Here is a 9,757-nt window from a genome sequence, read left to right as displayed (position 1 = left end):
ATGCATCCGATTGTCATATTCTATATTTTTTTCTCAACTAGACAATGCTCCAAATATTTAGTTGTGGCCCCCTACTGAACAATGTTCCCATCCATTTTTTAGGAGATGACAGCAGTTTTTTTTTATGTGGTGTTTGGATTACCTGGACTAAAAAGAAGGTTTTGTGTTTGACCATGTAAAATATAGTTTTTTTTAATATTATATATTTATAAAATTTAAAAGCACACTCAGCCAAAGGGATTTGTTTGGGCACAAATGAAACTGCTGCCTATAGGTAAATGTTACAGTTACTGTGCAACTAAGGACATCTTTAGAGAGGAAGGATTACGGGTATTTAACCTTCATTTGTAGACTGGTAATAATGTTTTCTGTTAGCACTACACATAAGTCTGTAATGCTAGGTTTAGGTTGGTTAATTTTCCATCTCCAATTGCTAAAGGATGATATTCATGATATTAATTTTAGATTAAACTGAACCCAATAACCAGCTTTTGAGTTACATCTGCATAGGTGTAGAACAATAGGGCTTGTGCTGTACTTTTGATAAAACTACAATTTTGTATCTTATATTTTTGACAACAAATATAAGAATTAGCGACGTTTTTAGTACTTATAGCGGCGTTTGGTACTAAACGTCACAAAAAGAATTAGCGACGTTTTTAGTACTTATAGCGGCGTTTTTTAAACGCCGCTAAAAGTGAATTTTCCTGCAGTGTTACTCAAAAATTACCACCCCTCACTCAGATATCAACTTGGTGGCAAAGCATAAATTCGTGTGAAGTAGGTATTAATGATGTAGAGCCCAAACCATCTTAACCTACTATTCCTAGCATCATGTGCTCAACTGCACACATGCATGCATGTTCTACCTTATCAATTTTTTTGGAAAATTTTAAGAAAAAATATTAGAAATCTCAAAAATACTACTAAATTTTTTATTAAATATCTCAAATAGGTTTGGGATCCACAACTTACACCTATGTCAAATATTTAACAAAGATTTTGATAAAACTTTTGATATTTCTAATATTACTCAATTTTAAGTGTATGTGAGTTTGACGAGTATTTTTTTTTTTTATTGACAAAAATCAGTTGTTAATTATTAGATTAGTACCTAGGTGAGTTAGCCTCCTCACTCTTACAAAATATCTAGTGATTATCTCTTAATTCAATTCTTTTTATTAAGAAGGATTAAATTCATAACCTCTCCCTTAGCCTAAGCTTAATTTGTTGAGCGTGACGTTTATCTAACATTCTACCGTCTATACTTTCTAATTTTTGGCTGGGTCATAAGGGGTGGAGCATTAAGATGCTACAAGAAAATCATAAACAAAAAATATACCATGGTCAACAATTATATGTACTTGTGAAATATATCATAAAAATTATTTGGAGGATTTATATGGAGATTTTAATATGTGGGTTTATTATCTAATAGATTATGTAATAATTAAATGTATATTTCATTAAACATTATTAAAAAATGTCACTAATTATTAATTTTTAAGGGCAGTTGAAAAACTTGTTACAAAAAATGTCACTAATTATAAGTTTTACCAACAATTTAAAAAATTTGTCACAAAAAAATGTCACAATTTATAAGTTTTAGAGACAATTTATGAAAGTCATGACAGAAAAAGTTATTAATTATTTTTAACGACAATTTTAAAAGGATTAATTTTTAGTAAGACTTAATAAGAATTAAGTCTAACTATTAAAATCTATTGGTAGTTTACCCTTATTCACTTTCACTACAAGAAAACGGGGCTTAAGAGACGGAACTTTTTGCGACGGCACATTTGCCGTCGCAAAAAATGACTTTTTGCGACGGCACAACTTGTCATCGCAAAAAATGTGACTTTTTGAGATGGCACAACTTGCCGTTGCAAAAAATAGAGTATTTGCGACGGTAGAGATTGTTGTCGCAAAAAAATAGAGTTGTTGCGGCGGTACAAGTTGCAGTCGCGAAAAAAAAAAATTGCGACTTTAATAGATACCGTTTCAAAAAAAAAATTAAAAAAATAAATATATATATATATATATATTGTGGCTTTGAGACGGCTTCATATATATATAGTCACAAAATGGTTTAAGTAAATGCAACGGTATTTTTCTATCACAAATTTTTTTTTAAAAAAAAACGACGTCGTCTTACTCTTCTGAACATTTCTTTTTTCACCTATTTTTTCATCTTCCTATCTCTCTATCTCTGTCTCTCTTCTCTTTCTCTCTCTTACTCATCACTCTTTTCTGTCTGTCTATCTCTCCTTTTCTCTATGTGTCTCTGTCTCTCTGCTCTCTCTCTCCCTCTCTCTCATTCATCACTCTTCTCTGTCTGTCTGTCTCTCTCTTTCTCTCTGTGTCTCTGTCTCTCTTCTCTTTCTCTCTCTCACTCACCACTCTTCTTTGTCTGTCTGTCTGTCTGTCTCTCTTTTTTTTTCTGTGTCTCTCATCCATCTTTCTTCTCTCTATCTCTTTCATCTATCTTTTCTCTCTGTCTCTCATCTCTGTCTCTTTTCTTTTTTTTTCTCTCGTTCTCTCGCTCATCTCTTTCTGTCTCTCTCTTGTTTATCTCTTTTCGCTCTTTTTTTTCTCTCTGTCTCTCTCTTTTTGTCTATATCTTTTCACCAATTTTTTCATATTCTTCTCTCTATTTTCTTTCTCTCTCTCATTCATCACTCTTCTCTCTCTGTCTGTCTATTTGTCTCTCTCTCTGTGTCTCTCATTCATCTATCTCTCTCACCCATCTATTTTCTCTCTATCTCTCTCACACATCTCTCTTCTCTCTATCTCTCTCACCTCTCTCTCACTCATCTCTCTTCTCTCTGTCCCTCTCGTTTATCTCTTTTCTCTCTATGTGTCTCTCACTCATCTCTCTTCTCTCTGTTTCTCTCGTTCATCTCTCGCCTCTTTCTGTCTCTTTTTCTGTCTTTCACTCTCTATCTCTCTCTCTCTTTCTCTCTCTCTCTCTCTCTCCACTTTGTTAGCGTTGCTCACTCTCTCTCTTCTGTCTTCTCTATTTACTGAGCTCCCTCTCGATTTATCGATCTACTACAAGAAAATGCACTTTTAGCGACCACTTTGTCTCTCTCTCGCTCACCACTCTGCCTCTGTTTCTCTCTTTTTCTCTCTCTCTCTCTCTCTCTCTCCTCTATCTGTCTTTCACTCATCTCTCTCTCTCACCACTCATCTCCTCTACCACCTTCACCACTACTGCAAACGTCATTTCACTACCACCACTATTACCACGGTCGCCATTTCACCTCTACGACTACCATTACTACCACTATTGCCACTACTACCACTATTGCCACTACTACTACTACCATTACCTCTTTTTTACCCATGCCACTCCATCTACTCTACCACTACCACAACTTCACCACTAATCTCCTTCGCTATCACCACCACCACCACCACAAGAAAATGCACTTTTAGCGACCACTTTGTCTCTCTCTCGCTCATCACTTTGTCTCTCTCTTTCTCTCTCTCTCTCTCTCTCTTCTCTATCTGTCTCTCACTCATCTCTCTCTCACCATCCATATTCTCTACCACATTCACCACTACTGCAACTGTCATTCCACTACTACCACGGTTGTCACTCTACCTCTACAACTATCATTACTACCACCATCGCTACCACTCCACTACCACCACTACTACTACCATTACTTCTCCTCTACCGCCGCTACTCTATCTCCTCTACCACTACCACAACTTCACCACTTATCTCCTTCACCATCACTACCACCACCACTATCACCTCTTATCCATCACCTTCACCACTACTGCCACTTCCTATCCTCTACCACAAAAAATTAGTTCTTGATTTTTAGTAACCAAAAAAAAAAAAAAAAAAAGGGTCGGAAAAAAATATTTTTCATTGACCACAAAAAATTAACTTTATTTTAATGGAAAATATTATCCCTATTTCTACCAAATAAAAAAAAAATTATTCATTAAAATAAATATGAAACATAAATTTTCAACCTTACTAAATGAAAAAAATAAAATAAAATCATTAACTATAAAAAAAAATATTTTAATAAAAAATAAATTTTTTTGGCAACGGCATCCCCCTTGCGAAAAAAAAAGAGTCGTTTTATTATTTAAATATTCATTTGTAATGAAAATAAAAAAAAAATATTCCAAAAAAATTTCCATTCCCGCCCCCCCCTTTCCATTCCCGCTCGGTTTTCCCCCACCCCAAGCCCAAAATCCCCAATCTCAAAAATCTCTAATCTCTTCCCCCCCCTCCCCCCCTTTTTCCATTCCCGCTCGGGTTTCCCCAAACCCAAACCCAAAATCTCCAATCTCAAAATCCCTAATCTCTTCTTACGTCTCTCTCTCTCTCTCTCTCTCTCTCTCTCTCTCTCTCTCTCTCTCTCAATTTGTTTCAAATGTTGATTCGGATGATTCACGGTCGAGAAGGAAGAGGAAGAGCAGGAGTTCTAGGCGTAGAAGTAGGAAATCGAAATCAGTCGGTGATAGTGAATCGGATGAGTTGAGTGACCAATGCCATTGCCTAGGGCTGAAGGACATATTAGCTATGAAGGGGCACTCAGGCCTGGTGAAGGTGATGCCATTGCTCAGTACGTTTAACAAGGAAAGCGTATCCCACGGAGAGGTGAAGTCGGTCTTTCAGCTGAGGAGATTAAAAAATTTGAGAGCCTTGGGTATGTGATGAGTGGTAGTAGGCATCAAAGGATGAATGCTATTCGTATCAGGAAAGAAAAGCAGGTTTATAGTGCAGAAGATAAGAGGGCTTTGGCAATGTTTAACTATGAGAAGAAGGCAAAGCGGGAACAGAAGGTTATGGCTGATCTGCAGCGGCTGGTGCAACGCCACATCAGACAGGATGCTGGCCTTTCTCATGATCATTTTGCTGGAAGGGAGGGTGATGATGCTTGATCTTGATGTATGTTCACTGTTATAAGAATTTGCACCTCAAACATGTTTTTATACTTCATAATGATAATTTTGAATTTGTCCCTACCAGCATATATATATATATATATATTTGGAGAAATTTCAGTACAAGTTAAATTTCAAAAAATAATTACAAATAAGAGATAAATTTTATAAATATTAACAATTATAATTATAATTTTTTTCATGAATCTGTAATAATTTTTTGAAATTACCACTAAATAGTAATTTTTCTTATATATAATAATATGATTTTAAATAGCGATACCAAGATATGTAACAGTATCAATGATGCAATTATATTTCAGTCAATATTGAATAATAACGCCACTGAAAGTCCAAAGCCATGAATTCATAATTTATACATGTGATCTAGGAATTTAGCATTTATTTTATACATGGAAATGTATTGACATGTGAACTTATTCACATATTGGTGTTATTTTTTAAACTGAATCAGCACTTCAACAAAAAGCAGGGGAAGTCTCTCACTCAAGTTCTTGACAAGATTAAGTCAGGTGACCACAATAGTGCTATAATATTTACTAATGGGCACTTTCATTTTGTTTATTTGATACACATAAATAGCAAATTTGTATGTATCCGAGTTTAGAAAAGCTTTTCGATTGCAAAGAAAAAAATAAAAATACTAATTCTTTATCTATCTCCGTAATGTATGCAGAGTTGATGTTGTTGGGTTTCATTTCTTTATTCTTGACTACTAGCCGAAAACCGATTGCAAAGATCTGTATTCCAACTAGTATTGGCGAATCTTTTCTTCCATACAAAACCATGACTAGCGATGGAGTGGAGGAATCCAAATGTGAAGAGCAGGTAATAATAAGCAAGCTTTTAAATTATTGTATTTATGAGTGATATTTATCAAAAATTGAGTGACTTTAATTGTAAAGTTTTTAAAAATTAGGTAACAGTATCAACTGATGTGTTGGGTTGTAAGCCGATCACTTTCAAAACTTAAAAAACTATTAAAATGGATTTTATTTCTAAAAAGATCTTACTTTACCAATATGTTTGAATTTTGATTGGCCACTATAGTACTTTCTCACCTTATATAAGTTTATCCTTTATTTTTATTTTTATTTTTTTTCAGGGAAAGCTTTCATTGATGTCTAGAACAGGAATGCAACAACTCCAGATGTTGATCTTTGTGTTGGCCTTCTTCCATGTTTTCTCTTCATTCCTTACACCAATGAAGTAAACATATATGCTTACATGAACAATCTATGATGGTGGATCAAATTCTGGAAGTAAAAATATGTGTTTACGTGAATGATCAAAGATGGAGGCTCAAATTCTGTTAGGAAGTAAAATTACTAGCTTACAAGAAACAAGCTTACAAAACATTCCTAGTAATTTCTTGATGTTGCTGTACTGGATGTCATCTTTTATCTCCTTTTCTCTTAAACCACTCATGCAAATGGTGTTAGCTGTTAGAAAGAGCATTCGTACCTCTTATATTTTGCAGTTGCAGATCCGTTACCTTCATTTGTGTTAGGTTTTATTTCTTGGCAATCCCGTTTGACAAAACTCCTTTGAGTTGTAATTTTATTCGCATTTTTATTTTAGTGAGACTATAAGTTGTTAGATGCGAATCCAACCCGAATCAAGCCTTTCAGAGAAGTTTGTGATGCTAATACTTTCAAGATTGCCACTTCGCTAATTATGACGGGGATCGAGCTGCCCGGTCAGCTCGCGGGGGTCCAGGGGACAACACTCCTTGGCGGGTCCGGGGCAGCGCCACGGCGGAGTCGAGGGGCAGCGCCTCCGAAGCAAAATGCAAAAATGCATTCCAAGTTGCCTGTCCGCTCAAGCGGACATTCCCCCGCTCGAGCCAAGAATCCCTGGTTGCAGAAGTTTTGGTCGCCTGTAAAAATGCTGGAAGGTGTGATTTCGCGCTCGAGCGGGTTCTCTAGTGCTCGAGCGGACCTCTGTTATATTTCGCGCATATTTTGCTGAAGCCGCTCGAGCGGGCTGTTTGGCGCTCGAGCGGAGATCGCGGGACAGATTCTATAAATTCGCGTGTTGGGTCATTGTTTAGGATTGCTACTCCAGATCTTCTTTTTGGGTTCTAGGGTTTATATCTGCGGATACTTTGTGAGTTTTCTTTGATGTTTTATTGAGTATTCAACTCATGGTTTACAGAGAGTACATCAAAGGTTTTGTTTGCTATATAAAAGAGAGAGTTGTTCTTCGGTGGATTTTGAAGAATTCGAGCCTGAAGCTTTGGTGGATTCTGGATTGGCTCATTGTAAAGACAATTTCGAGGTGAAGACGGGGTTGGAAGAGGCACATAGAGGTTGGTTCAATTAGGCGTGGATTCGCTAGGTAATTGAGAGTATACCTGTGTAATTCCTTTAAATCTTCCTAGTGGATTGTTTTGTGGCTGTTGCCCGTGGTTTTTTAATCACAGTTGGAGGTGTCCAATTGTGATTTTTCCACGTTAAAATTGTTGTGTTGATTTGTCTTGATTGTTTGATTGGGATTGTTATATTCTGCTTAAAATTGATACATAATCACAAATCAACATCTAGGGGATTTCTAGATTTTTCAATTTGTTTCATTTTGTTTATGACACAGATCAATTGGGTCGAAATGTGAAGAGCCTCAAGGACCGTCTCCACTGCGCAAAGAGTTGAGATGTAAATCAAGAAAACCCAAGTCCAACACAAAGCGAAAGTTGCTGGTAACTGAAGAAGACAGTAATGTCTTTAGGCATTCTAATGGGGTTGAGTGTTTATTATGGACAAATCGTAAAGCTTTTAGAAGAGTTGCTAGAAATCGGTCGCAGCTTGAGAACCTGTCTCCATTTTTTTATATTAAAAAATAATTACCAAATAGATATCAATCATTTTATCAATTCAATTGATTCTCAACACATTTTCATGTTTTCTCCCTTTAAGTTGGCTACTCTTTCACTCTCTCCTTTTAAGTTCTTTACAATTTTGCAGCTAGACATATAGAGATTGCATTTTTGTATTGATGGGCATGCCTTGGCAAACATCATAATTTCAGGAAAGGGGCAAATAAATGTTGTTATATCGGTTGGGGTTAATCTAATTTTAGAACAAGCAATTTTCAGAGAAAAAAGGGTTAATTTTTGTGAGTCTTTCTCCCCATATTTGTGTTGATTTAAGTTATTTTAGCTATATGCTTTATCATAGTGGTGGGTGAGATTTGATGCCTATTTTTTAAATCTGTTGAATATATCAATTTTATAGGTAAAGATGTTATATCCATCACCCCAGATGTTGATCTTAACTGTAATTTTAAGAATATTCAACTCCAGGTGTTGATCTTAATTTTATCGAAGGTTTTTTTTTTTTTTTTTTTTTTTTTTTTTTTTTTTTTTTTTTTTTTGTGACGGCACTATACCGTCGCAAAAAATAAAAAATTTTATTATTTTTATTGATTTTGTTACAGGTTTTACTTTTTACGACGGCACTAAACTGTCGCAAAAAATAAAAATTTTATTATTTAAAATAGAAATTTTATTATTTTTTTAATACTTTTTGTGACGGCAGTACACTGTCGCAAAAAAATAAAAATTTTCATATTTTTAATGCTTTTTGCGACGGCACCACACCGTCGCAAAAATAGTATTTTTGCCGTTGCAAAAAAAAAAAAAAAACTATTAGCGACGGCATTTTTTGCCGTCTCAAATAACATTTTTAGCGACGGTAAAATAGTGCCGTCGCAAAAAGTCAAGAAATTTCAAACATTATTAGCGACTGTAAAGTGCCGTCGCAAAAGGCAAAAATGCCGTCGCAAAACATAGTGCCGTCGCAAAAACTCTTTTGCAACCCCCCAGTTGCGACCCCCCTTACCGTCACAAAAAGCTTTTTACGACGGCATTAGAAGTATTAGCGATGGTATTTTATCGTCGCAAAAAGTTAAAATTTTAGTAGTGTTTTAATCCATGAACATTCTAATTTTTTTTTTTTTATCATTTAAATTAGCTTATATAATTTTAATGTTCTGTCAGTTTTGTTTTTGTCCACTTGCACATATTAACCTAACATGATGGCAATTTATTTATTAATTCTTATTTTTCATCAACGAAAAAGAGCAGATTTTATTAATGTAATTCACACAGAGGGAGCTACATCAATAAAAGCCAGGGTAATCATTGTCATCAAAACTTGGTTTGCTTTATTGGAGCAACTTTCGTTTCCTTTTCCTTTCAAATCATTACCATCTATTATTTTTTAAAAATTAAACGGTTAATACCATTTTGACAATTTTTTAAAAAGGTAAATTACATAAATAGTCTTTATAGTTTAAAATTTGTGTTATTTTGATTTCTGACTTTTTAATTGTGACATATTTAATTCTGAATTTTGAATCTTGTTCCAAATAAGAATAATTGAATATATAATTAGATTTTTTAAGAATAAAATTATCAATTTGATAAAATATAAACTAATTTGACAAAAATAAATGTCAAACAAATATTTTTGAATTTTTAAAAATTAATTCTACCTACTAAAAATAAAATTATATAAAATTAATAAATCTTTTAGACATTTATTTACTTTTTTTACCAAATCAATTTTTGTTATGTGTTTGAATGATAATCATGTAAAATTAATTTTAAAAAATTAATCATGTAATTTTTATTAATTTTACATAATTTTATCATTGGTGGATAAAAATAATTTTAAAAAAATTAAAAATATTTTTTTGAAATTTATTTTTGTCAAATTAGTTTATATTTTATGAAATTGACGATTTTACCCTTGAAAAATCTAATAATATTTTCAATTGTCCTTATTTGGAACAAGATTCAAAATTCAGGAACCAAAGTGAC

The 9,757-nt window shown here is 34.0% G+C and overlaps 1 long non-coding RNA gene across 2 annotated transcripts; it reads left to right on the top strand.

Annotated features, from left to right (window-relative positions):
- The first annotated feature begins 5,198 nt into the window (after positions 1-5,198).
- On the top strand, positions 5,199-7,812 carry LOC114287719 (uncharacterized). Of its 2 annotated transcripts, XR_014350933.1 has the most exons (4): positions 5,222-5,447; positions 5,612-5,763; positions 6,041-7,275; positions 7,528-7,812. It is a non-coding gene; the product is annotated as an uncharacterized LOC114287719 (long non-coding RNA). The 2 variants fall into 2 exon arrangements; XR_014350932.1 differs by having other exon boundaries at positions 5,199-5,447; positions 6,041-7,812.
- The last annotated feature ends 1,945 nt before the right edge of the window (positions 7,813-9,757 follow it).

The sequence above is a fragment of the Camellia sinensis genome, chromosome 14 (assembly GCF_055761805.1).
Source record: "Camellia sinensis isolate YWXY chromosome 14, ASM5576180v1, whole genome shotgun sequence".
Classification (NCBI taxonomy): Eukaryota; Viridiplantae; Streptophyta; class Magnoliopsida; order Ericales; family Theaceae; genus Camellia; species Camellia sinensis.
The sequence above is the reverse complement of the archived record's forward strand: the minus strand, read 5'-3'. Positions and strand labels throughout refer to the sequence as shown.